Source organism: Alligator mississippiensis, chromosome 4 (genome assembly GCF_030867095.1).
Source record: "Alligator mississippiensis isolate rAllMis1 chromosome 4, rAllMis1, whole genome shotgun sequence".
Taxonomy (NCBI): domain Eukaryota; kingdom Metazoa; phylum Chordata; order Crocodylia; family Alligatoridae; genus Alligator; species Alligator mississippiensis.
Genome location: NC_081827.1, coordinates 64498879 through 64524915, shown reverse-complemented (window position 1 = coordinate 64524915; position 26037 = coordinate 64498879). Strand labels below are relative to the sequence as shown.

General features: G+C 42.2%; 1 protein-coding gene across 6 annotated transcripts in view; it reads left to right on the top strand.

Moving 5' to 3' along the window:
* The window catches only part of TAFA2 (TAFA chemokine like family member 2), a 373730-nt gene that overhangs the window by 145995 nt on the left and 201698 nt on the right, over nt 1–26037 (top strand). Inside the window, exon 1 of one of the 6 annotated variants that reach the window (XM_059726050.1) lies at nt 21393–21456. The exons of the other annotated variants lie outside the window; for them this stretch is intronic. The gene's annotated coding sequence lies outside the window, so the exon portion shown is untranslated. Of the gene's footprint in view, nt 1–21392; nt 21457–26037 lie in introns of those variants that run through there. 6 annotated transcript variants of the gene reach the window in all.

The following is a 26037-nucleotide window of genomic DNA, read 5'->3' as shown; positions in this document are numbered from 1 at the left end:
CGAAGCACAGAAGGAGAGACCAATAGAAGTGAGACTGTCTCTTAGAAGGGCTTTCTAGGAATTAGTCTATTCACTGCTTGTTTTTCCTTCTGGTTTTGGTGTGTGGCCATAGAAAATAATGTAAGTAAAGAGAGGCGAGTCATGTGGCTTGGACTACATTAGAGTGACCCTCAGGGTCATCCCTAAATAGCAGTATACACATACTTGTAATCTTCTAATCAATGATTGTGTCCATGTGTGTGTTAGGCAGTGCCAAGCTTCTCATTATCATTTTTAATTCTATGGCCATATTACATTTTTTCCATAGTTTTCTTCTCCTTTCAATTCCCCATGCCAACCTCCAGTCTGCATATCTCTAAGGCCCTAAGCTCCTTGCCAAAATCTATTCCCTCCACAGCTCTGCAAGTCTAGCTCTTGTTCCCTCAGAATTAAAATCAGGAAGCTTCCTCTTCCATGCCATTTAAATCCAACATGAAGGTCACTGAGAGTATAGAAAAGAGAGCCTCCCTGCTGTCACTCCGGGTACCCAGACAGTAACCTGGCATGGCCCACAGGAGCCCAGAGATGTGATTTTAGGGAAAGTTCTGCTCATCCCCTAGCCATGGCATGTCAAGTACAGACAACATCTTCAGGAAATTTAGCTGCTAATGTCTAAGTAGTCTCTACTGAGCATCTGTAAGCTGTGTATTTTCAAAAGTGTATAGCACGGAAGTTCACAGGAAAGCTAAAAGCACATTCCTGGTAAAAAATGGCCTGCTGCACAAAATTTTAGGTCCCTGTTCTAAATGCAGGGGGCATTAGAGTATTTAAAATAGAAGGTAATAGATTAAAAAAAAATTATTATTATTATTATTGCTCAGCTTCATTTTAAAATGAAATAGGTCAGTTGTTCTGGCCCAAATAAAATAAATTAAAAAAACCAGACACACAGGCCATGTACCGATATTACACATAAACTGGTATAAGAGATCAGAAACTGGTTTAAATGTTTAACAGAAGTTTAGTGCACATGGAGAGAAGGAGGCTTGATTCAGGCAGTGGGGACAGGAGTACTTTGCAGAAGGAAGGATCGGGCCCCTCAGAGTCTGATCCTTCCTTCTACAGAGTAGGGCTACCCCTGATCGTCTGTAAGGTACACCCCCCTTATGCCTGTGCTGTCACCATGGGCCCTCCCCTGCTCCCAGCCCTAGGCTTTCAGGAGTGAACCACTCTGGGGCTCTCTTGGAAACCTAGGGCTGGGTGTGGGGAAGGTTCTGCAGCGACAGCAGGGGGTTGGAGGTGTGTGCCTTCCTGGAAGCCAGTCAGGGTTGGCTCTCAGCTGCTCTCAGCAATCTCCAGCATGCTGGGAGATATGCAGCAGTGCCCCCTGCCTTCTGGTCTTGGCCAGTACAGGTATTTGTGTTCCTCCCTCCACCTCCCAGCCCCCAGCCGAAGGGCAAATGTGTGATCTGTTTACTCCCAATCCAATTTATGCAGCTTAGAGAAACCCGCAAAGGTTTGATTGATTCTGCCTCAGGCTTTTTGAATGTCTCTACTTAACCACAATCTGGAAACTCAGGCACCCAGTATGAGACAGACATACAATATGGAAAATTTCAGCGCAAATAGTTGAAGTTTGACGAGTTATGAACAACTGAAATCTGCATCTTGTAACAGGGAGAAGTCAAAGAAACTTAGTAATAGACAATGCTATTTGCTGCTTCTATCATATGTAGAACTTGTTATAAGAGTTTTGAAAATTGTGAATACTCAAGGCTCACAGCAGTAGAGAATCAGGGTCTATGTCTTTAAAACTCCTTTTTAGTTTTATTCACCCAGATTTCCTAGAAACATTTAACTTTGCATGAGATGTGACATTTGAAAACGTATTGGGAATGGCTTGTTCGGGGGCAAGTGGGTGATGGAGTTGTAGATCAGGTTCATAATTGGAAGCCAGCTTCCATCTTAACTAGGCTGTGGCTGTCACTGGTTCATAATAAGAAGAAAACATTGTTGTGGCATATTGGTTTGTCACTTAGCCACATCATTTGACAAGAGCCATTTGCACAGTCTAGGAGGGGTGCAGCATTTTAAGAAGGTTGAATGAATACTGGTCTGTAACCTTTCAAGAATACCAAATTGGAGCCTGTTTCTTTCTATTTGATTTTGCTTATTTTGAGAGCGGTGCCTTACACAATCAGGTGCAAAAGGAACATTGACAATACATTGTACTGCAAAGCTGGTTATATGAGGTGTTTCCCACAGTCAAGAAAGGCATTCACACATTTTGACAAAGGGCAGAGTGCAGAGTCAAGTACAAGAAAATACTGGACAATGAAATGTATTTATTGCATTATGCTGCAAATTCAGATTATGCTGCTTTGTGCAAGACACATTAGGATTTAATACTACTGGAGTAAACATCATGACCCTGACTCTGATCTAGCTGAATTTCTCTAAATCAGGAATAAAGAGTCAATAGAGTATAGAAATAACAGGATCAAATGTACTGAATAGTTTAGTGCATGAGCACAACTTCAGAACAATTGCTGTAACACAGACCAAAATATCATGCTCATTCTAATTTTACAGTTAACACATTTTTTAAAATGTCATTATTTGGATATGATGAGCAAGTTACAGAGCTGCCATCCCTGCTACTGCATTGCTAGCAAGAGAAACAGAAGAAATTATTAACAATTCACAATGGTGGTAAGTTGTTGGGATTCTCAAAAGAACTTGGCTTCTATGTAGCACCCAATGAGGTAGCCATATTTTTCTTAATTGCTCAGCATCCAGCAGGTGCCTTTGTTCTCAAGAAGAATGGACTGCTGGGTGCAATGTACTTTTGAAAGTCTAGTTACTTTATTTATGGAGGCTGAGCTCTTTTCTTAAAGTCTTTGACTAGAATTTGTGCTGTTAGGAAGAAGTCCGTGTACTTTAAAACTATTCTTTGACTTAGATGGGAGGCATTATTAACATGCAATAATTACATTTTACTGACAAAGCTCTATTATTACAAATGATCTTTTAAGTACTTTGTTCATACAAATTGTACGTTCACAGCGCACAAATCACAGTGCTTCAGATCTCCTCCTGTTAAGGCAGACTTGATGCCCTGTCCAAAAACAACCTGAAAATGGGTAAATGATAGGTATGCAAGTATTCAACCATTGTAAATATTTTTAGGAATGACTTCACTGTTATGATTATTTTTTAGGTGGTGATGTATGAATGAATGTATCAGTGATGTAAGGGACTATTCTTATTTATTACTGATGATAAAACTGCTATCACTTTGCACAGTACATGAACCATTTGGGTTCTAAAGCATTACAGACAGATTTTTTGAAAACTGTGGCCATTTTGTCTCTGTTGCTGAGAAGGACATGAATATAAATGATGGGGTTCCTTGTGACTCCAACTGGTAAATTACTCTCTCTTCTAACTAATATTTTAATGCCAGAAGAACAAAAGATACCAGATAGTTTCTTCTCTGTTTGAAGACACTTTCTTTGCCAAATACAAGCTTAAAAGTCACAGTCAGAAGTAAGGCTGCTTTTGATTAGGAAAATCTGTGGTTTTGACTGCAGTTAAATTAATTTATAAGAATTTTTTAAAACCTAAAACTGTTAAAGTTTATAAACATGATTTAATGTGACTATAATTTAAGAAGCACATTTTGGAATTTTCCCCAAACCTTCATGTGATGTTTGTCTGTAAACTTCTTCAGTATAGTTTAGGACTTGGATTAAATACTGATATAAATATTCACTGTTCAGTTACTTGTATTTACTCAAAAAATACTCAGCCCATCTGTAGATACAGTGGGAACCTGCAGCTGATGTGCAAACTGGTGGTCCTTTTGCAGTTATCATGCATTTCACCCTAGAAAAAGGACACATTTGGAGATGTCAGTTTTGAATGCACAAAGTTCGCCAATTGGTTCACAGGTTGGGGAAAGGACCATGCCTATTTCTGGGTGTCATGCAGTGTTTCCCCAACTTTTGATACCTGCAGTTCACTTCTTGGTCGTGTCTACATGTTGCCCTACAGTGACGTTACTGCGCTGTGATTTAGTACTTCCTTTGGGAAGTATTAAAGCACAGTGCAGTAATGACCTGTACTACTCTGTACATGCAGTGCACAGTTATTTTTAGCAACTACTTTGCTGTAGCGGTGTGCTATAATGGGGCAGCACACCACTATGGCAAAGTAACTGCTGGTCATTTGTAGAGACCCGTGGATGCTACCTTGCTGTAGTGCATTACTATGGTGATGTAGCATTAGGTGTAGACGTGTCCTTTATATGGATTAAAGTTGGCGGCATGCTTCAATCTTACACCTGAAAAGAGGTATGTGTGTGTATGAATATAATATATATATTTATTTAGTTTTTCAAAACATATAATATATTCCATTCCCCTGTGAAAGGAAATTATATCAGTGCTGAGATGTATTTGGTGTCATTTTAAACAGTACATCTTTCTTTAAGTAAAAGATTAGTTTCTGACTGCCGCATCTCAACCTTTTTAGCTTGAAGGTCTCCCTCCATAACTTTTCTTAATTTTCCAGCAACCCATCTAAAAATCACTGAGGTAGATTTAAATTCAGAAAAGTTATGGAAGGAGACATTGAGGATAGCTGAGAATTGGTGATCTAGCTGGTGCCACTTAAGGTCAGTAGAGGCAAGATCTCACCCTGTTGTGCCCTGCTCTTTCTACTCTGTGTCCCTTCCCAGCCTCTGGTTTGTATCACCACTGAGGCTGCTCCTGCAGAGTCTCATATGTCAGTGAACAGCCCTGTGGCCTCTCCTGCCAGTCATGGGAGCATGGGAAGAGTGGAAAGGATGAGTTGAGATATGTCTCCACCCACCTGTCTCCTTGCAGTAGAGTGTGCTTCTGGGAGCATGTATGTAGCAGGGAGGTGGCACATGGGCTGCTTGGGGGGGGGTGGGAAGAGCGAGACAGGCAGCAACAGTGATGGTAGTCCCTACAGGGCAGCCATGGGCACTACTGGAGTAGCTGGGACAGGTTCAGGGTGCTGGATGGGTAGGGAGAGCATTTATGTGCATACCAGGTGATTCTGTGGCATGCTTTCATCACTCTCCACCATGGCACACCACTTCAGAATCAGTGGTGTAGTGACTTTAAGGCTATGGTTAGAAATTACACATAAACTGTATTTCTAAACACACAAAGTGTTTAGAAACTGGTTCAAATCTGTAACACAACAGGGCTAGGGACAGACATTAAAAAAGCCTGAGCCTGAATTGATTCACTGTTTGCTGGGTAGTTTAACCTGGCTAGGCTAAACTGGTTTGTAACCATAAAGACATCCCAGAAATGCTGGCACATGCCTACAGTGGCTCAGGTTAGAAGCTGGGGGGCACTAGAGCAGCCCTCCCTCCATTCTACAGTGCTGAGCTGAGGAAGGCGTGGCCAGGGCCTGGCAGGATGCTCTGATTAGGGGTGGGTTTCCTCCCCCCCCTCCAAGTTTCTGACCAGCCCAGCAGGGAATTGATAACACAGTGTTTATCACCCCTAACTTGGTGTTTATCACTCCATTAATAAAACAACAGAGGGCTATTACCAGCTACCTTTTTTGATTCTGCCTTTGTCCTGTCTGCCACAAAATGGACCATAGCCAACATGTGGTCTGCTAGCTAATGCTAAGAGGTATCTGTGTAAGGCAGAGGGGACAAGCAGGGGAGGGAACAGAGATGCCTGCAGTCTCTGCTGAGCTCCAGCCAGGGAGCACAGGGGAGGGGCCAGCCCTGCTGTGGAGCAGAGAGCCTTGTCCAGCCCAGAGAGCATGCTGGGATGCTGGGGGATTCTGGTTTAACTTAAACCAGCAAGGGGTCTGGGACAGACATTGTATAAACCGTTTTGACCCAAATCAGTTAAGTCTGATTCTACATTCAACCAGGTTTATCTCAAACTGGTTTCAGCCATTTTCAGACTGGTTTATGTGCACTAAAAATCTGTTCTGTTACATGTTTAAACCAGTTTCTGATCATTTATGTATAATGTTTGTCCCTAGCCCAGAAGTTCAGTGCACATAAACTGCTTTCAGAATGGCTAAAACCAGTTCAAGATAAACCTGGATGGGCATAGGATCAGATTTAACTGATTTAGGTTAAATCAATTTATTGTACTTCTGTCCCAAAACTTCCCCCCTCCCACCCAGATTCAAGTTAACTCACAGTTCCCCAGTGTCCCAGGATACTTTGAACTTCCCCTGCAAACCCACTTTCCAGGGTGGGTGAGCTTGCCTTGGCCCAAGCTGTCTCCTCCAGTTTAGCAGGGAGGTATGCTGTAGTGCCCCCCAGCTTCTAGCCTGGGCCACTACAGACAAGTGGCTGCATTTCTGGAATCAAAAGTGAATGTCTGCTCACTTGCTTATTGGTTCAATCTGTGCAACATAGACTAACCCTCAAAGATTGACTCAATTCAGCCACAGACTTTTTGACTGTCTGTACTTAACCTAAAGGGGCAATTTTAAAAAAGTATTAATTCAGCTAAGAAATACCTATCTGCTTTTTTAGATGATCCTAAAGCACTTTAGAAAGTAGAATTTAGGGCCCTAGGTGTTTTAAAAAATTGTACTTGCCCTGATGACTGAATATGGTTCTACTAGGAAAAATTGCTAGTATGCAGGTACAATATTCACCTGCCTTTTGGAAGGCTTTTCTCTACTGAATACCTTGTTACTTACGTTACTTATAAGAGAAAAAGACTGGGGTGGAGGTGTGGGGAAGAGAAACAGAGTACAGCAGAAAAAGAGTAAGAACTAGTCTTATTTATAGAGAGTACATTAGCTGAAAACTATATTTGACCTCATGAAATAGAATATAAATGGGTGTTGGTCCTAAAGAGATTTCTAAAATGAGGTTTCATGGAGGAGGGTTTATAAAAGAAAAATAATTGTGTGGTGATCCCTCAAGATTGTGGAGCATGTCTTGTATTGGAACAGCAAGAGAGTAATAATTTGATTCTATTTTTAAGGCTAGAAGCTGTTTTTCAATGGAAAAAGGTAATCAATGAAGATAAACTAGTTTCCACTAATAGTCTATCAGCAGAACCTCTAAAAACAGATTGCAGATTTTATTATTCAAGCATATTTACATATTTGATTTCCATTATTCAAAATTAGTTGCATATTTCTTCAGTGAATAATTCTTGGTTGACACATTAGGGTTTATTATGAATGTTTAAAAATCTCTATTAATATTTTGCATTCTTGATGGTTAGTAAAATACTATTTCTGTTCCCTTATCAAATTACTTTGATTTGAATTATATAACTAGCCAACGGCATGAATTTCAAATTATAGAGTCAAGTTTACAATTTTTTTTTTAAATACGTCCCACTGCTCATTGGTTACATAATTTGCTTTTGGTAAATAATCGAGAATCCCATCTTCAATTCAAAATATCCATGATAGTGAACCTGTAAGGGCAGGATTTGACCACAAACATGGGTCAAACAGTCCAATTGTTTAAAAAATATAAGCCAATACTTACTGAAAATGTAAGCCCTATTCACTCTGCTCTACAATTCTTATTTAATTTTGGTATTTTGCAAGTTTGTTATCAAAAACAGCTTGCTGACAATTGCAAGGTGCTCTTGCATATCAGCATTGCACCTAAGACAATATGGTCAGGTGTAACTTTCCATTTAAAAACGATATATGTCTTGAACAGATTGTCAGTTGTGAGAAACTGATGATTTTTCTGAAGCCTGTGGTTTTCCTTTGAATCAATCAGACACGAATTTTAACATGCATTTTCAGATGTGGTTTGAGCACAGGTTTCAACAGTGAATGGCTTGTGCATTTCATTCTCCAAGTTTCAGCTTCTCATGAACAGCTTTCCTGCAATAAAAATATGAGCAAGACCCTTAAAAATTCTTTTGAAATTCTGCTTTCGAAAAATAGCACAAATGTAACCAACATATTTTTTAACCTTTAGCCATCCCAATAATGTTTTAGTCTATTTATTTTCTCCTTATAAATAGCACAGTTAGTTACTTTGTGTGCAGGATAAAAATAAAATACTATCAAACAGCATCTCCCTGATGATGATAACCAAAAGTAGGAACCATGCATTCTCTTATATCTGGAAAGGACCTATCATACTGTGGTAATCGTTTAAGACGACAAATAATAACAAATACATCAAATAGCAACTCTTGCTGAACTTGACTGGAAGGTATGTTGTGGAAGTCTAATTTCCATAGATAATAATAGTAATTATTGTTTGCATGAGTTGAATGAAATGTGTATTGTACTTTATTTTAGGTGAGTATATCGTTAAGTAGCACTCTGCATTGATTTCTTTGTAGCATATTGTTTAAAAATTGATGGGGTAATTCGAATTGGTTGCATGAGTACTAAGGTAAAGCTATAGCTCATGATTTTGTTTAAAACTGTAAGGTTTAGCAGACTACGTGCTCTTCTTCTTCTAGGAAGAGGAGTCTAGATAAATATCAAAGTACTGTCCTTGTCTGGGAAATTAGACCTGATTTTTTTTTTCTGACTATTAATTTTGTACTCGTACCTTAGAGCTTGAATGGTAGACATTTAACAAGAGGAACTCCTTTTCTATTCTGTCTCCTCTACATTTGTTAAGCTAATTTATTTTTAAAAAACATTTCAACTTTGAAACTGTTTCTTCTTAGTCCCCATTAAGTTGCACTGTGAGCAGTCAGTAGAAGGATGTGTGGGTGGATGTGTATTGATTTCTACTGTGCGCAGAGAGAAACAGTGCAACTATATTGAAGTTTGAATTAATCCAATATTTTCTCATAAGTCATAATGTTGCTTAATTTGCTGTCCGGTCATTTTCATTGCTTCTTACAGCAGTTAGTTCCACTAAAATCAGTAGGTTTCTGAGGGCAAAATTTGAGCATTTCACAATAGGTTTAATTCACCTGACAGCATCTTTAGATAATCTACATGTTTCCCTTTTGACCATGCATAACATACACAGTAGGACCATGAATGCCTCTTGGGCAAGGAATTAATTTCCAACGTTGTAATAAAAATTGTTTTGTGTCAAGGGCATATAGCTCTTTTGTTAACCAGGCAAATTTCACTGCAGTGTTAGTCTGCAGCATGTGCGTACTTGCATATTTCTTCTGCAGTGAATCCTGTCTTTAGAGTGTAGATGTAAGGGATTTTTTGCAGGTTTGTGATAATTTGATAAATAGACACAATAAAAATATTTTGCTAAGACAAAAGCCAAGGTTCTTCATCTAGTTTTTATTTGGGGAAACCTTTGGGCAAACTCCAAAGCTTTCTACAGGGAATTTTCTCTAAGATTGCATAAAAAAGGGCTGTTTTGAAGCCCACTGAAATCTAAGCCATCTTGTCTTCCCCATGGGTTTTGGGTTAACCTGCAAGTCAGTGAAGATCTGAGGCTTTGGCTTCTAGTGAAATGTATTATTATACTATTTGATCAGTGTCTTGGTGAGGAAAAAGGACAAGAAGTACATTGTGTTTTCAGTTTTGGTATTGTCAAGTCTCAGTTTTGTGTAAAGAAGATTGCACAAACAGATTTCTTTTTTTTTCCGTAACACTTGTTTGCCTTTCTGGGATCTAGAAACAATGTAAGAACTGATAACATTTTAACTGATTCTAAGCGTATCTAACTGAGATGCTTCTGTGCAGTGGTTACTCTGCATTTATTTAGTGTTTGTATAATCAAGTACTAAATAAATATGCAGTAACCAGAGTTACTGTGCAGTAGCAGCAGCAAATGTCTTTTAAATGATCCCACTGCTCAGTAGCCTAATACTGCACAGTAGTGTATTAGCACTGCTAGTGCTGTGACGTGCTACTGAGCAGTATTATTTAGCTTCTGCACAGACAGTGTCTTGTGTAGATGCACCCTCTGAGTTGCTTATAATATAATATTCTGATACTTTCACCAACAAATAGAAATACATCCCTTTCTCCAGACATCTGGGGCATGGAAGGGATGGAGGGGTGGGCATTGAGTAGAGAAGTGATAGATATTTTTTTAATATAAAAAATATTTTGAGACACTTTTTAATCCTGGTACTTTGGGGATGTGAACAAATAGTTTTCCTGTGAAAATGTTACACATTGGGATTTTCATGATTTTGGGAATATAGCTAGTAAAAATGTACATATTCAGTGGCATGTAGCCAACTTGTGCCAAATGAGATCTGATTCAAGATGTGACCCAAAAACATAGTGGCTCCATTTAGCTGACCTTTTGCTGCGTTCTCTTTTGCTGCTCTCTTTTCTTCCCTGTATTGGAACAAGTTTTAGTGCTGATTGAGTGTTTTTAGCATTCAGCAATTATAAGGCAACCTCCAGTAGTCCACCACAGCATGCTGTGTATAAGAATGTGATACAGTAGGTAATTGCTGCCTGATCCACCTGCTCATTTTCAGTGTTCTGTGCCCTGTTTAAAGTCTGGAACATGCTCTGATGAAGTTGAGCTCAGTTATAATAGTTTCATTTTAAAGGTCATTTGAAGCAAAATATCCTGAATTTCTTTCAGCTTTTAACTATTTTTGTTCAAGGCTATGTTTGAAAAAAATAGGGCCAAATTCTTATTTGGGGTAAGTCGGTTCTTGGAAGTACACCATTTTATACTAGCTGAGGATCAAGGCTATAATGTACAAATTACCAAAATTTGCCAATGTAGCTAGAGAAATTATAGGACGTGTCCATATGTGGAAAGTACAGTTAAATTAATGAGCTGCTTAACAGGTTAAAAAAGAACCTTACTGATAAGATGATTTCAAGAACATATTTATGATAGTCATGACATTTCCCTTATACTTTTCTTATAATGTTTAATGAAAAATATTGGTTGTAAAAATGACAGGAATTTTTTATAATATGAATGGGTGAAGTTATTTTTTGGTTGCAGTTTTAAAGTATTTGTATAGATATTGAAACAAGATCTGAAAGGAACTTGTCAGCCACTTAACAAAATTCTCAATTAATTAAGTTGCAGTTCCAGAAGAGCATATGAAATTCATTGATCTGAAAGTTTCATAACTGAAAACTTTGCCTGTTTCCTTCCACTAAACTTTTTTGTTAGGCTTCAATTCTTTCTTAGAGAAATATTACATCACTTTCTATAACATGATCAAAGAGATGCCACTTCATTAAAAAAACAGTTTATATTCATTGCTGTTAGCTAGTGTGGTATTAGAAGCTAAATATTCTCAAGCATACTTTTTATTGAAAGCAAAACAATATTTAGAAGTAGTATTTCAGCTTGTATATTGAAAAGTCCATAAGATGTGGAAAATGATTTGCATTGCAAAATTGAAAATAAAGTTAGTGTTCATTACATGAGTCACCAGTATGTAGTCCGATAGTCTTCCTTACATGAGATCAGCCTTCCAATATGACCATATTTGTTTTTGTCTAAGAAAACTATGAGTTCCTGAAAACCTTTAGTGCACACTGATGCAATTAAAATCCATTTATTTCCTCTAGAGTTTCTTTGCTGTCTTTTATTTTGAAAAAGTATTATCCTATCATAGGCCTGTAAGGGAAGGTACTAAATAAATAAGGTAATATTTATGTTTTAACTTGTTAACCCTGTCTCTCTCTAGTACTTGTGCTGCATTTCCACACTTTTGGAGCATAATGGAAGAGTTTAACCAGTGAAAAAAAAATGTGTTTTGTTATTTGAATATAATCCAGAGTAACAGTGGGGAGGCAATATTTTGAATCAACACAATTTGTATGTACTCTGGCTTTCTTTGCTGGCTTCTGTGTGAAAAAAGTTTTATTTTAATTGCTTTTATTTCTGGTTAGTGAAGAACCAACACAATGAGGAATGAGCTCTGTGCTGTTCTGGCTCCAGCATTATCAATGGAATTGTTTATTGAAACTCAATTACAGAATCTTTATTACTAGTGATGATGTGCAGACTGGAAAGTAAACAACTTGACCTTCAGGTTCCACATGGATTTTCACATAGCAGCTAGAAATACTTGCTCTTTTTTTGTAAACTGATTGCATTTGTTGAAAGAAATCCATGGAGTGGCAATAAGCATGGAACTCCAGCATGTTCTTTTTTCTTTGCATTCCAAATATCTGAAGTTATTTTGATTCCATTGAGTCTCCTTGAGTGGTGTTGATAGTAAGTGGACTGTTGTCATATCTCCTGGTACCCTTTATATTAAGAAGAATGTCTTTAGTTTCTGAGGAAAGGCAAACATATTAACAATAGATGTGCTAATTGTCCACTATAAAATATACTGCTAGTCAAAATGCAATTATTAGTATTTTTTTACAAATATGAACACAGGCATTTTTTATGTATACTTTACTGAAGAAAACTAGTTTAACTTCTCACGTGATTTCGTTTCTCTTACATTTTTAACATGAAAAACTTTTTTTGTATGATAGCAGCTATTTTTTGGCTCTGTGTGCCAAATCAATTTAGAGAATTAAAAGTGATATATAATGGAATACTGAAAACAATAACTTGCCATTTTATGCCAATATCTATGGTAATAGACAAAGCAAGTGTGATGAGCTGTATAACACTGTACAGCTTTATAACAGGTAAAAGTACATGTATGGCTAAAAACAAATTAATACACATTTTTTCTAATATATGACTACTGGATTTATGATAATTAAAATTAAACCATGTATCATACATGTAGCAATTGGTATGGGAAGCCTGAAGAAAGTTCTTTGAAGGGTATGCAAATGAGAACAATTTCAACTTTAGAATATGGTTAACAAGTGTATCAATCAGTCAAGATCTTTGCTGTTTATGCCTGAATAAACCTAGCTTTAATAACATACATACTCAGTTTTATTTGCCAATCTAATTTTATATTCGGTGATTTTGGAATAGGATTGTCTGATGCTGCTGGAATACAAATTTTTCTTAGTGTTATTTCTTTTAGTTAAATAATATTGGCATTACATCCTCAGCACTGGAAGCTTGTATTTTCTCAGAATGCATAACAGTTTTAGTTATAGTTTTACATGTAGCTGTAGATTACCAGTTGGGTTGTACCTTTATTTTATTGTGTTGGTTGACTGTTGTTTGGCAAGCTTATCAGGGTGGTAAATGTTGAATAAGAAATGGAGAAACATGTGATTGATGATGTCTAAGGGAATCAGGTATTTATGGCTAAAGGTGTGAGTATAATAGGTACCATACTTACTTAAAGTTTTTTTTTCCCCCAACAGCTCGGGGGAGAGGTGGGGAATGTTCCTCATCTTACATTCACATACAAGGAAATCTCATAACATACACTGTCTGTACCTAAACTGCTTCCAAAAGCAGCATATCCTCATGGTAATAGAAACTGACTATGAAGTTGATTAAATGTAGCCAGTACTGATCATGACTATAAAACACGTGACCCATATAAGGTAAGCATACTGATGGGAATCTACCACAAGGATAGGTTTATGCAGACCATCTGAATAAGATAGATGGTAGTGCCCATTGTGCTAAGTCCCCCTCAACACTGACTCTCTTTTTCAAATCATGATGAGCAACTTCATAGAATATATTTCACCTTCCTCTCCACTCCCTCAGCTGAGCCGTGCTTATCTTTTCCTTTTCTAATGATTCCTATTTCTTCACCATGTGGTGAAGTCTTTCTTCATCAGCTACTTTCTTTAGCAGACAGGACCCCAAACAGTCCACTCAGAATCCCTCTGTTGGCCCCATCTCTCAGCCTGTCATATATGATTAGTGTAACTCTGACTTCCATGAGGTGGAGCTGGACCAGGTTGTCCTATACCTCACCTGCACATAAGTTTTTGGAGGATCCCAGGACTCATGACAAAAACACCCAGTTCCAGTTATGAGTGGGGAGCTAATTAGCATATGGATCCTTTGGGGGCGGGTATATAGATTACACACATGTACTGAGCATTGCTGAGCTATAAGGTCACCATGGCTTGAAATGCTGTTGACTCTGCTGGGGTGTAGCTCAGTGAACTGTGTAGTATATAATGAGCCTTTTGGTTTCGGACTAATATTATGCATAGTTTGTACTATATATAAGTAGGTACAAAAGTGCTGCTTAAAAGTATATTTATGGAATACCTGTGCTGAAACTTACAGCAGTTTCAAAAAAGGTAAAATGCATTAATTTTAGATGGGTTAAGGCATTGGGCACCCATAGTAATTTGCCTAAATGCAAATTACTACAGGCATGTTTATTTTAAGATTTTTTTTTTAATTCATCCATGTTTTTCATGTTCTTTCAGCAAGAGTAGATCCTGATAGTAAGGAGGAGGAAGAAGCTGGGGAGAGTGGGTCAGAGGGGAGGGGGCCACCTGACTCCCCAGATTTATTTTCTCTGCTATAGTAGAGCCTCTGTGGTGCCCAATGCCTTAGCTCTTTAAAATTAAGCTTAGGTAAAGTTTAGGTAAAGCTTAGGTAAGCTTTGGTTAACTTGAACATGCATTTTTAGCGAAGAGAGAATACTTAACTGAAATATTTCATCCAGCTATACTGACAACACTTTTTTACAATGTATATTTTGTCCTAATGCACAAACAAATATAGCTGTCACATTCTAGACCTTATAGTTGTCACAACCCAAGGGTGTGATTTTTGTTTGTGTGTGCTTCGGCACTGCTAAATTATTTCCCGCCACTCGTAGCTTTCTTTGCAGGGTGCATTTCTTAGTTGCAAAAAGAGAAATGCACGCTGCAAGGAGTTCCCGCCATTTGTATTCAAATTTGTGCTCCACTATTGGCCAGTTCTAAATTATTCCTGCATGGCGGCTAGCGATTGGCTTGCTAGCCGTATAAGAGGCTTGAATGGTTTCCGCCCAAGTTGGAGAACTCCACGACTATCAGGAGGAAGAGAACTTCACATCTCGCGAAGATCTCTAAGCGCTGCAGAGCCTATCGGACCCAGCGTGTATATCAAGAAGGCTATAGGGGTCTGATCAGCCTCTCGCCTCTCCCCATTGCCGCCTGATCCATCAACGTACCCTTCCCTGCGTGCAAGTTCCACGGAGCCTAGCAAACTTCATGTGAGTCTATTCGGAGCTCTTTGCTTCGAGTACTTTCTTCGGTTGGCGCGATGGGCTCGTGGTTTAGAGCCTCCAACCGGATGGGCTAGAAGAATGTTCACGGGAAGGAACTCTAGTCTGCCTCTCTCCTTTTCTGTCTGTAACTGCAACTCAAGCAAGTTTTCCTGCCTGCACCATGACCATCTTCGATGTAAGTAAAATAATCTTAAATCAACCACTAAGCATCCGTGCCTAATTCTACTGTGCCGCCTGCCTTCCCCGACCCAGCGTGTCCGGGCTGCTGGCCACAGCCTGCCGCGCGAACCCCCCCGCCCCCCGAGGGCCTCGGACCACTCCCGGCCCGCACGATAGTAAAAACATGTTTAGTCTCAATAAAGCAACAAGATTTTTATAGCTACTGTTCATTTTTGTGAACTTCCTTTGCAGTTGGATGGCCAGTGCTGTTTTGTCTTAGTATCAGATGTACAGATACTCTTAATTTGTTGCACATTAGATGGTACTTAAGAACATTTGAAAACACTGTATTTTCTTGCACTGTATTTTCTTGTCCCCACTCCAAATAAAGCACACACCTTGTTTTTAGAAGGCAGAATGTAAGAATAAAAAGGATTTTTCCGGAGTCATAGCCAACTTTGTGACCTAGATTAATACATGCACCCAGGACCACAGCATGTTGAGTCGGGGTGGAGGAGCCCCCGCTGGCACCAGGCCCAGGGGGTCAGCCTGCCAGCCCAGGGCTGCTCTGACCCAGCTCAAGCCTGAGGCTGCTCTGACCCTTCCGGTGAGCCCCACACTGAAGCACCCTCATGCTCCTGCCAGCTCTGGACTACATGCCCCAGTCAGCATCTACATGTGCATTACTGTATAGTAAAAACCCTGCCCCAGGATAGTACTTGTATTTACAGATTGCATAAAATGTGTACAATTCTTAATAGATAGGTGTACATATTGCAAAAATTCTGTCACAATTTACATTCATTGATACCTTTCTAGTTCTAATAAAGAGGAAAAGAATTGAATAGGCATTTAGGCTCTATAACCCTCTTATTTAAAAAAAAAAAAAAAAGCCATTTGGTTGTTACTAAAGATACACATATTAAGGGTGTCATGACCCAATGATTTTGTGTGTGCTTTGGCACTGCAGAATTATTTCCCGCCACAGGGAGCTTTCTTTGCACAGTGCAATTCTCAGCTGCATAGAGAAAACCCCCGTGCAAAGGAGTTCCCGCCGCTCGCATGCAAATTTGTACCCCACTATTGGCTGTTTCTAAATTATTCCCACATGGTGGCTAGTGATTGGCTTGCTAGCCGTATAAGAGGCTTGAGCAGTTTCCGCCCAAGTCAGAGATCTCCGAGAATCTCAGGAGGATCCTGAAAACCCCGATTCCGAGAATTCCGGGAGAAATCCGAGAGAATTCCGGCAAGGAGTCCACGATTACCTCGTGGATTTCTACATAAATCTTGGACCGAATGGTGGTTTGATCACCCATCAAGAGTCTCTCCCCGTTGCCGCACGATCCCTCGACGTACCCTACCCTGCGCGCTCGTTGAGAGTCACCTTTCGGACTCTCATTTCGGTTGTTCCACGGAGCCTAGCAAACTCCATGAGTGTGTATCCAGAGCTCTGTTCGTGTTTGCTTTGTGGAGCCTAGCAAACTCCACGTGTGTCTTTTTGTAACTGCAACTCAAGAAAGTTTTTCCTGCCTGCACCGCGACCACCTACAGTGTAAGTAAAACAATCTTTAATCAACCTCTACACATCAGTGCCTAATTCTAGTTCGCCGTGCCGACCTTTTCCCCGGCCCACATGCCCGGGCTGCTGGCCACAGCCCCTTGGCCCCGACAAAGGGCATAGGAGCAAGATGTCCATATGTGATGGTATAACTGCAGCCCCTAGCTCCCTCTAACTTTAAGGAAGAAAGAGACACCTGACTGAAGGCCAGGTGTCTTCATATAAAGATATATATAATATATGAGATATATAAGAATATATAGGCCTGTTGTCAATATATGCTGAAGAGATCCTAGGCTATGCCCCCACTATAGAGGAAGGCAAAAACCCTCAGACTCTGTAGCAATCTGATCATGGGGTAAAATTATTTCCTGACCCAAAATTTGGCAATCGGTCTGACTCTGAGTGGAAGGGCAAGACTTACTAGCCAGGAACCTTTAGATTTGGTCACAGCAGGAGTATTAGAACACATCAATCAAAGTCCCCAGCCTTGGCTGTAGCAACACCCGATGCCTCTGAAGGAGGCTTAAAAACACCCTTTCATATGTAGCAGAACAAGGGGGAGGGTTGCAGGGGCAACCAGCAAAGCCCATAAGCATAGGAAGTATCCATAGTAGAATATAGGAATAGCTAGCTACCCCTAGATCATCCTCGATAAGTAGCAGTCTGTTTTCTTCTTGGACACCTCCAGTGATGGAGAGCCCACAGCTTCCCTAGGCTGTCTATTCTACTAAAGATAAAGCCGAGGTCCTGAGGCAGGCTTAAGTACATTTGCCTTACTGGTTATTTGCCTGTTGGATTCTAAAGTGGGTTCACGCTATACCAGTAAGTTTCTGCTTCCAAAAGGTGTATGTTTTCCAAATGACAAGTTTTTCCTGATTATTAAGATGGGGAGAAAATGTGAATCCTTTTCGACATTCTTAATTTTCCCTCGATGGGAAATAAGCTTCATAGATTCATAGATTCATAGATGTTAGGGTCGGAAGGGACCTCAATAGATCATCGAGTCCGACCCCCTGCATAAGCAGGAAAGAGTGCTGGGTCTAGATGACCCCAGCTAGATACTCGTCTAACCTCCTCTTGAAGACCCCCAGGGTAGGGGAGAGCACCACCTCCCTTGGGAGCCCGTTCCAGACCTTGGCCACTCGAACTGTGAAGAAGTTCTTCCTTATGTCCAGTCTAAATCTGCTCTCTACTAGCTTGTGGCCATTGTTTCTTGTAACCCCCGGGGGCGCCTTGGTGAATAAATCCTCACCAATTCCCTTCTGTGCCCCCGTGATGAACTTATAGGCAGCTACAAGGTCGCCTCTCAACCTTCTCTTGCGGAGGCTGAAAAGGTCCAGTTTCTCTAGTCTCTCCTCGTAGGGCTTGGTCTGCAGGCCCTTGACCATACGAGTTGCCCTTCGCTGTACCCTCTCCAGGTTATCCGCATCCTTCTTGAAGTGTGGCGCCCAGAATTGCGCGCAGTACTCCAACTGCGGTCTGACCAACGCCCTATAGAGGGGAAGTATCACCTCCCTGGACCTATTTGTCATGCATCTGCTGATGCACGATAAAGTGCCATTGGCTTTTCTGATGGCTTCGTCACACTGCCGGCTCATGTTCAACTTGGAGTCCACTAGGACTCCAAGATCCCTTTCCACCTCTGTGCCACCCAGCAGGTCATTCCCTAGGCTGTAGGTGTGCTGGACATTTTTCCTCCCTAGGTGCAGCACTTTGCATTTCTCCTTGTTGAACTGCATCCTGTTGTTTTCTGCCCACTTGTCCAGCCTATCCAGGTCTGCCTGCAGCTGTTCCCTGCCCTCCGGCGTGTCCACTTCTCCCCATAGCTTTGTGTCATCTGCAAACTTGGACAGAGTACATTTCACTCCCACGTCCAAGTCGCTGATGAAGACATTAAAGAGTATCGGTCCAAGGACCGAACCCTGCGGGACCCCACTGCCCACACCCTTCCAGGTCGAGACCGACCCATCTACCACGACTCTTTGGGTGCGACCCTCTAGCCAATTCGCCACCCACCGGACTGTGCAGTCATCCACACCACAGCCTCTTAACTTGTTCACCAGTATGGGGTGGGATACCGTATCGAAGGCTTTCCTGAAGTCCAAGTATACGACATCCACCCCTCCTCCTGTGTCCAGGCGTTTCGTAACCTGGTCATAGAAAGAGACTAGGTTGGTCAGGCACGATCTGCCCGCCACAAACCCATGCTGGTTTCCCCTCAGCATAATTTGTCCTGCCAGGCTCTCACAAATGTGAGCCTTGATAATTTTTTCAAATACTTTACCAAGGATGGAGGTGAGACTGACTGGCCTATAGTTGCCCGGGTCCTCCTTCCTCCCCTTTTTGAAAATGGGGACCACGTTAGCCCTTTTCCAGTCCTCTGGGACTTGACCCGTGCGCCACGAGCGTTCGAATATTCCTGCCAGTGGCTCTGCAATGACGTCGGCCAGTGCCTTCAGCACCCTCGGATGGAGCCCATCCGGGCCTGCCGACTTAAAGGCATCCAGTTCTTCCAAGTGACTCTGCACCACCTCAGGATCTACGCATGGAAGTCTGGCACCTTGCTGCTGCCTTTCTACAACCCCAGTGAGAGACTTGTCGTGCCCCTCGCTTAGGAACACTGAGGCAAAGAACTCATTGAGGAGTTCAGCCTTGTCCCCCCTATCTGTCACCAATTGTTTCTGCCCATTTAGCAGCGGTCCTATTCCTCCCTGGGCCTTCCTTTTACTCCCAATATATCTAAAAAACAATTTCTTGTTGTCCTTTACTTGGGTTGCCATCCTCAGCTCCATGGTAGCTTTGGCCCGCCTAACTGCCTCCCTACAAGCTTCCTGTTTTAAGATGTTGCTTCATGTTAGACCTTTTCCTTTTAAAATGTAAAATCACTATTATCTGGTCATAGCTTGGCTCCCAGGTCTCAGAGCATAAAGACAAGGGTGGTAAGCCAGTAAACCCTGTCCAAGGCTAATTCTCAGAGAGTACCTCTTCTATGAGTGTAGTTGCATGTTACAGTTAGCACCTGCCAGCTGTAGGGAATGTTGGTGTTAAAATTATCATGTGCTCTGAGCAGTTGCATGTTAAGGTTAATACCTTCTCTAACATGCATAGCTCTGACCTGCCGCTAGAGAACTGGCAAGTGGGGATGTGGCTAGGAGCTTCCAAGTCTGCTCCATGCCTATCCTGTCTGTTGCTTCACTAAAAGCAGTATAGGTCATGGGGAGGGTGACAGAGGCCCCTCTGCCACCCTGTACTGCTTGTATCAGTCCTCCCAACCCAGATTGGTCTGCACCACCCTGTGCTGCTTAGATTGCTCCCCCACTGACCTGCACCAATCCAGATGACAGCAAGGTGTTGGTAGGTGGGTTATCCAGCAGTGTGGAGAGGCAATCTCCAGTCATCCCCTCCCACTCACCTGCTGCTGCCTGGCTGTCCCCAGCTGGCAGTCCAGGGCAGTAGAGTTCTGGATGATAGCTAGTTCACGCTGGGAGCAGTGTCTCCTAGGATACTGGAGGACTGTAGATTTCTGGCGTTAGCCTCATGGAGCAGGCTGATGTTACTGCAAGGAGCTGCCTAACACCAAGTGAAGATAATCCTCTCCTGAAGAGTCTCATCTCCGAGATGCTCAGAGGGTATTTAGCTCATCTTTTCCTGCCTTAATATGCAGACAGTCTGCATGTCTTAAGAGCTTTTAACATGTTTGAAACATAACATATGGCTGTTTACAAACTCATTTTGGGGGGGAGGGGGGCAGCAGCAAATAGGGGATACGATGTTACCAGTGTGCCCATTGCGGTAACTAGAAACAATGGCCACAAACTGAAGGAGAGCAAATTTAGACTGGACATCAGGAAAAAAATTCTTTACAGTGAGGATTGCCAAAATATGGAATACGCTTCCAAGGGAGGTGGTGCTGTCCCCTTCCTTGGAGGTATTTAGGAAGAGATTGGACAAACACCTGGTTGAGGTCACTCTTTCCTACCCAGAGCCGGGGGTCGGACTTGGTGATCTAATAGGTCCCTTCCGACCCTAAAATCTATGAAATCTATGTAGCTACATCCTAAGAGCTCCTATAGATATGCAGGGAGCTGAAATGCTCTGGGATTTCTAATGCGCTGGAAATCCAGTGCATTGGGGCAGACTTGATTAATTAAGCTGCTGGAGCATGGAAATAAATGCACTGCATCATATGCACCAGTGTCCCCATGCTGAAAAATGGCAACAGGATGCTTTGAACTAAAGCTCATTCGATGAGCTTTATTTCAAAGCACGCTGCTGCCGTTTCTCAGCGTGGGGAGTGCTGGTACACGTAATGCTCGGGTGCTTTTCATTAGTGTGGCTCACTAATTAAAGCACCCTTCCCCCCTCCCACGCCTCCTGGAGCATGTGGAAAATTGTCATGTGTCAATAGGTGAAGGCTATTTAAGTTAATTACTACCTCACTAAAAAAGGTTGGGCTACTATATAAAGATATATCAAAAGTACTTTTTATATCAAATGCAACAATCTATACAAATATAAGAACAAGAATGTTGAATATGGCTCCACACTACCTATTTACACTGCCAAATTCAAGAAAATATGCAGGACACCCACAAATTCCTCCCCCTTACTCCCCCGTCCTTTGCCGGTTTATGATTACATTTATTTGTAGCGAGCAAAATTTCCTATAGCTATGAGCAGGGAGCCATGAAACCAGAGGTGGGAGACAACTGCTTTAAGCGGGTAAGTTTTGGTAGGTGTTTGGCTCTGTGACATAAATAATATTACAAATTGTTATGAAGAGAAATAGTTGTGCTGGTGTAAAGTATGTGACATTCTATTCTGGGTAAAAACGAAGACTCAGAAGAGTAAAGTTTTTTGATTGGCTTAGCTTTTGGTTTGAATTCGAGTGGCATTAGACTCCATAACTATGGCAACCTCACGGTTTTTGTGGTAGGTTCAGGTGAAACTTCTTGAACTTTTGGAGTAGATTACTATGCAGGAGAGAAAATTCAAGAGGATGGCAAGAGAAAATCAGATCTGTCTAGTTGCTTAATGGAAGATGCCAGATAGGACAGCCTTTCATACTCCTCTGACAAATCTTCCAGAGAGGGGAAGAAGCTGTCCAGGGAAGCTGCTTTATATCCCAAATTGATATCAACTGTTTAAGTTGAGAGAGCTTCTCAAGTTCTTTAAGTGGAAAATAGTGAATAGGCAAGCTGAATGGATAGATACTGAAAGAAACAGGAAAGACATCCTGAAAGTCAGCCTGAACATTTCTCCTTGTTTCCAGTGTTATGTTCCTATGGCTCTTTTTTCAGAGATTTATCTCATAGGTTTTAGTTCCAGTCAGACTCCTGGGAAAGTCTTGGTTCAGTGCCAAGCTTTCCCTTTTTTATAGCTACCATTTTATAGCTGTCCCTCAGGGAGGGATCTCCTAGGCACCAGTCATCTAAGAATTTCCTGGCTTAGCCAGTCGATCTTGAGGAACTGGGAACTGAAAGCCTGCTTTCTTCCCTCATTTGTTATCTTTTAAGCTTCTCCCTGTAACTCTGATGCTTCACAGATACAGCGAAGCTCACAGTATAACACTTTCCCATTCACCTTTTGCAATGATACTGCTTTCATAGCTTTTGTCTATAGAATTAATTATTTAGAGCACACCAGACCTATTGTGGAGAGTCCTGACAAAAGCCATGGTATAGATCTTTGAATGCATTTGTGTTTTAGGCAAGGCTTGCAAAGCCTGTTCCTTATAATCAAAGGACTTCCCCTTTGATTACAAGACCTTTTCCTTCTTCAGCATATATCCTTGGTTAGTGACTTCCTCCTTCCCAGCGTTATATGTAGTTGCAAAGCTAAATTTAACCAGCTATATTTTTAGGATCATCACTTGCACCACTGATGAAAAAATAACAAGGAAGTAAGCAGTCTTCTGTCATCCCAAGTCTCCCTTGGAGCTTCAACACATATTCACAACTAACAATACATATTTACAACATAACGCATTGTACACTATTTTCATTTTTTTGGAGTCTGTTCTTCTGACATCACCTTCACTATGTCCAGGACACCCTGATAATGTCTCCCACTTAAGAGTTTAAAATGTGAAAAACCTATTGATAATGAAGATTTTGAAAATAAAAAAGGAAGGATCAGTTGGATTTAATGGCTTAAGTGACAGGCAACTGAAAGGATAAATTGTCTGTAGTTTTCAGGCTCTGATGGAACTGTTTGACCTGACTATGATGATGGAACACTGAATGGTTTTTATTTCAAGTACATCAAATATATCATTCACTAAGCAATTAAACAGAAAATTGGTCCTGTGACTAGTCAGGATCTCCTCCTGCTTTTGACCACTAACCCAGGCAAAGATCTATAGCTGTTTCATATTGGAAATCTTTGTGCTAAGAGAGTGCAAAGGGGTTGCTTCTGGTAACAAAATTGAGTATCGTTAATGTAGACTGATACTCTGCTGCTGTTTTTTCTAGGGTCATGGCCTATCTCTTCAAAGTTGGCTTCTGGCTATAGAGGGGTAGATGGACTGTTCCTTTATGACCAATAACTTGAATTTATGACAGATTCTGAGCCAATAGAAAATGCCCTTAGAAATTCTGCCTAATATTTTCTAATTAATGAAGTGGGCTCAGGAATGGAATGAACTGGCCATAAGACTTCTCACTGACAGAATTATGAATGAGGAGTTGTGATTGTCAAATGTGGAGGAAGTTCAGTCTGTCTCACTACGGAAACTTGATTTTCTTTGCCTAAAGCTCACACTGGTTGGTCTACTGTGGAGCCTATTACTTTCCATTTACCACACATAAGTGGTTGTATGCTCGATCCAGTGTCTTTTCTCCCCAATGTTCTCTGGCAAGTTCAGAATATTTAGTTATGGTGGCCATCTCATAAGAGGCATAGTTACAACTTTCTTATTATTTAAGAAATATGGGCATGTTTCCCATTGACCAGACCTTTTCCCTCATGTACCCCTTACCTATCCTAACTATAAGCATAGGCACTTGGCCCCTTCTCTTTGGGCTCCTAAATTAGTGTATCTTGGGTCCTCCAAAGCCAACCCAGTACTTTCCTAAATATTTCTATCCAAAGCCCCACACAACTGGATAGGTCACAGCTGAGGCAAGCCCCATACCATCGACTCATAGTCAGTTGCATGCATATACTAGGAAAGCACAAAGCACCTCCATAAATATGGCAGACTGGTGCCTCCTGAGTCAGGGGGTCACTTGCCCCCACCAGCGGACAGTCAGCAATGGGGGGAGAGTCCCCCGCATGGCCAATCCTGCCGACCTGCAACTGGCGGTGGCATGCCACTGGCTCTTCTGGGTTGGCAGGATCGCCTGCCTAGGGACCGCTTCTCCTGGAGCACTCCATGGCTGGCGCTCTTGTGGTGGGGGGACACCAGTGCTCTCACCTGCCCCCCCTTCCCTGGAATGCTGGCTGTGAGGGGGTGCACCAGTGATCTTTGTATACCCGCTACATGTTACCACTGCCCATAAATGGATTGTAAATAAATAACCTTTGAAAGATCCTGTGATCACCAGGGATTTTGGTTTTCCCTGATAAAAAATTGCAAATTCTCTGATAAAACCCCCAAAACCTGTGGTTAAAATGAAAAGCCCCCTCTGGCCCTGCTCATGCCCCTCACTCCCTCCTACAACCCCCCCCCCCCGGTCTGCTGGTGTTCTCCCTCCCTTCATAGCCCCTCCAGCCCTACTGGTGTCCCTTGCCCCCCACCCCTAGCTCCTTCTCCACCCAGTCCTGCTGGAGGGGGCTCCTAGTTGCCAGGGCTATAGGGCCAGGGCCTGGATCCACAGCCCCCTTTCTGTGGCAGGAAATGGTGGCAACTGCAGCAGCATGGAGCCTAGCTTCCCCCACTACCTGCTGTCCTCCCCACTGCCTGCTGTGGGCTTGTGTGGCAGGGGGGCTGCTCGCAATCATGGCATGCACTCCTGGAGGGCACGGGGACTCTCACCCCCACATCTGTGCACAGGCTGAGCGCTGCATACTGTCCACTACAGGCTCAGGCTCCCACCCTGGTGCTTTCCCCTGGGACCTCCGCAGCCTATGCATGCGCAACCTGGCACTGTAGGGGAACAGTAGAGCCATGCAGAAAGGTGGCTGCCTCAGTGAGCTCCATGCTGCCTTGGAGAGGTGTTCCCTTCCTGCACAGCTGTAGCAGGGGCTGCAGTGCAGGTTGTGTACAGGGGATGCGGGCAGTGTGGTGCTCACAGTGGCAGGCAGCTTCCTATGAGGCACTGCTATTCCCTGCAGTGCTGGGTTGCGCACGCCAAGCTGTGGAGGCCCCAGGGGAGTGCAGCAGGGTGGGAGCTTGAGCCCACAATGGCAAGTCCACCCCATCCCTGTCCCATGCACAGATCTGGGGGGCGCAGGTCCCCTCTGCCCCACTGGAGTGCACGCAGCAGTGGGGAGCTGGCCCCGCCCCTCCAGATGAGCTGCCCATGGCCCTGTCCTGCTCCCTACCAGGGCCCTGCAGCTGTGCATTGTGACCCTGGGCCCAAAGCCCCAGGCATTGCCCAGCCTCAGCCCTGCCCAAGTCCTTCCCTTCCTCCCTATGCAGGGGGTCTCAATCCCCCCCCCATCCTCCCTCCAACTTTACCTGTAGGAGCTGCTCTCCAGGCTGCCTGGGGCCATATGTATGCATATGTACATGGTGCCCCCTGCCTCACCACCCTCATCCTGCTCCCTCCTAGCCCCCTAAAGTTTGGAACTCTGCCAGCCTTCCAAAGAGCTTGTCACAAAACTTCAAAATCCATGGGTTTCTCTGGTAAAATGAGAAATCCATGTTTCTTTCCAGTAAAATGAGAAATCCATGTTTGGCTCTGGTAAAAGGTAAAACCCACAGTTTACTCTGTTTTTCTGTGGGAAATGGAAAACCCAGATCTCTGGTGATCACAAACTAGAATTTGGACGCCTGCTAAATTGAAAACCCCCTGTAACTCTTCCCTCTATATTTGGATGGGTTTGATTAGCTTGGCTGTGCCTGGCTTGCAGACTTAATTTTCTGAGGAAATTACTTCTCCTGAAACTTGTCAGAACATCTCCATTATATAGAGGTTGCCTAGTCTGGTATTTTTCTCCTCAGTGTTAACTTGTGCTGTTACTCACTTTGCTCAGACATGTATTGATCTGATCTGGTCAGAGTATAATAGAATGGCCCACTGCTAGGTCGATCACTTAGAAGCTTTCATCATGACATACTACTAAGTTGTTGTGTGGGCCCATCATCATGAATCTTACTGGCAGGGTGGTTGTCATTGAGGCTATTTCCATGGTTAC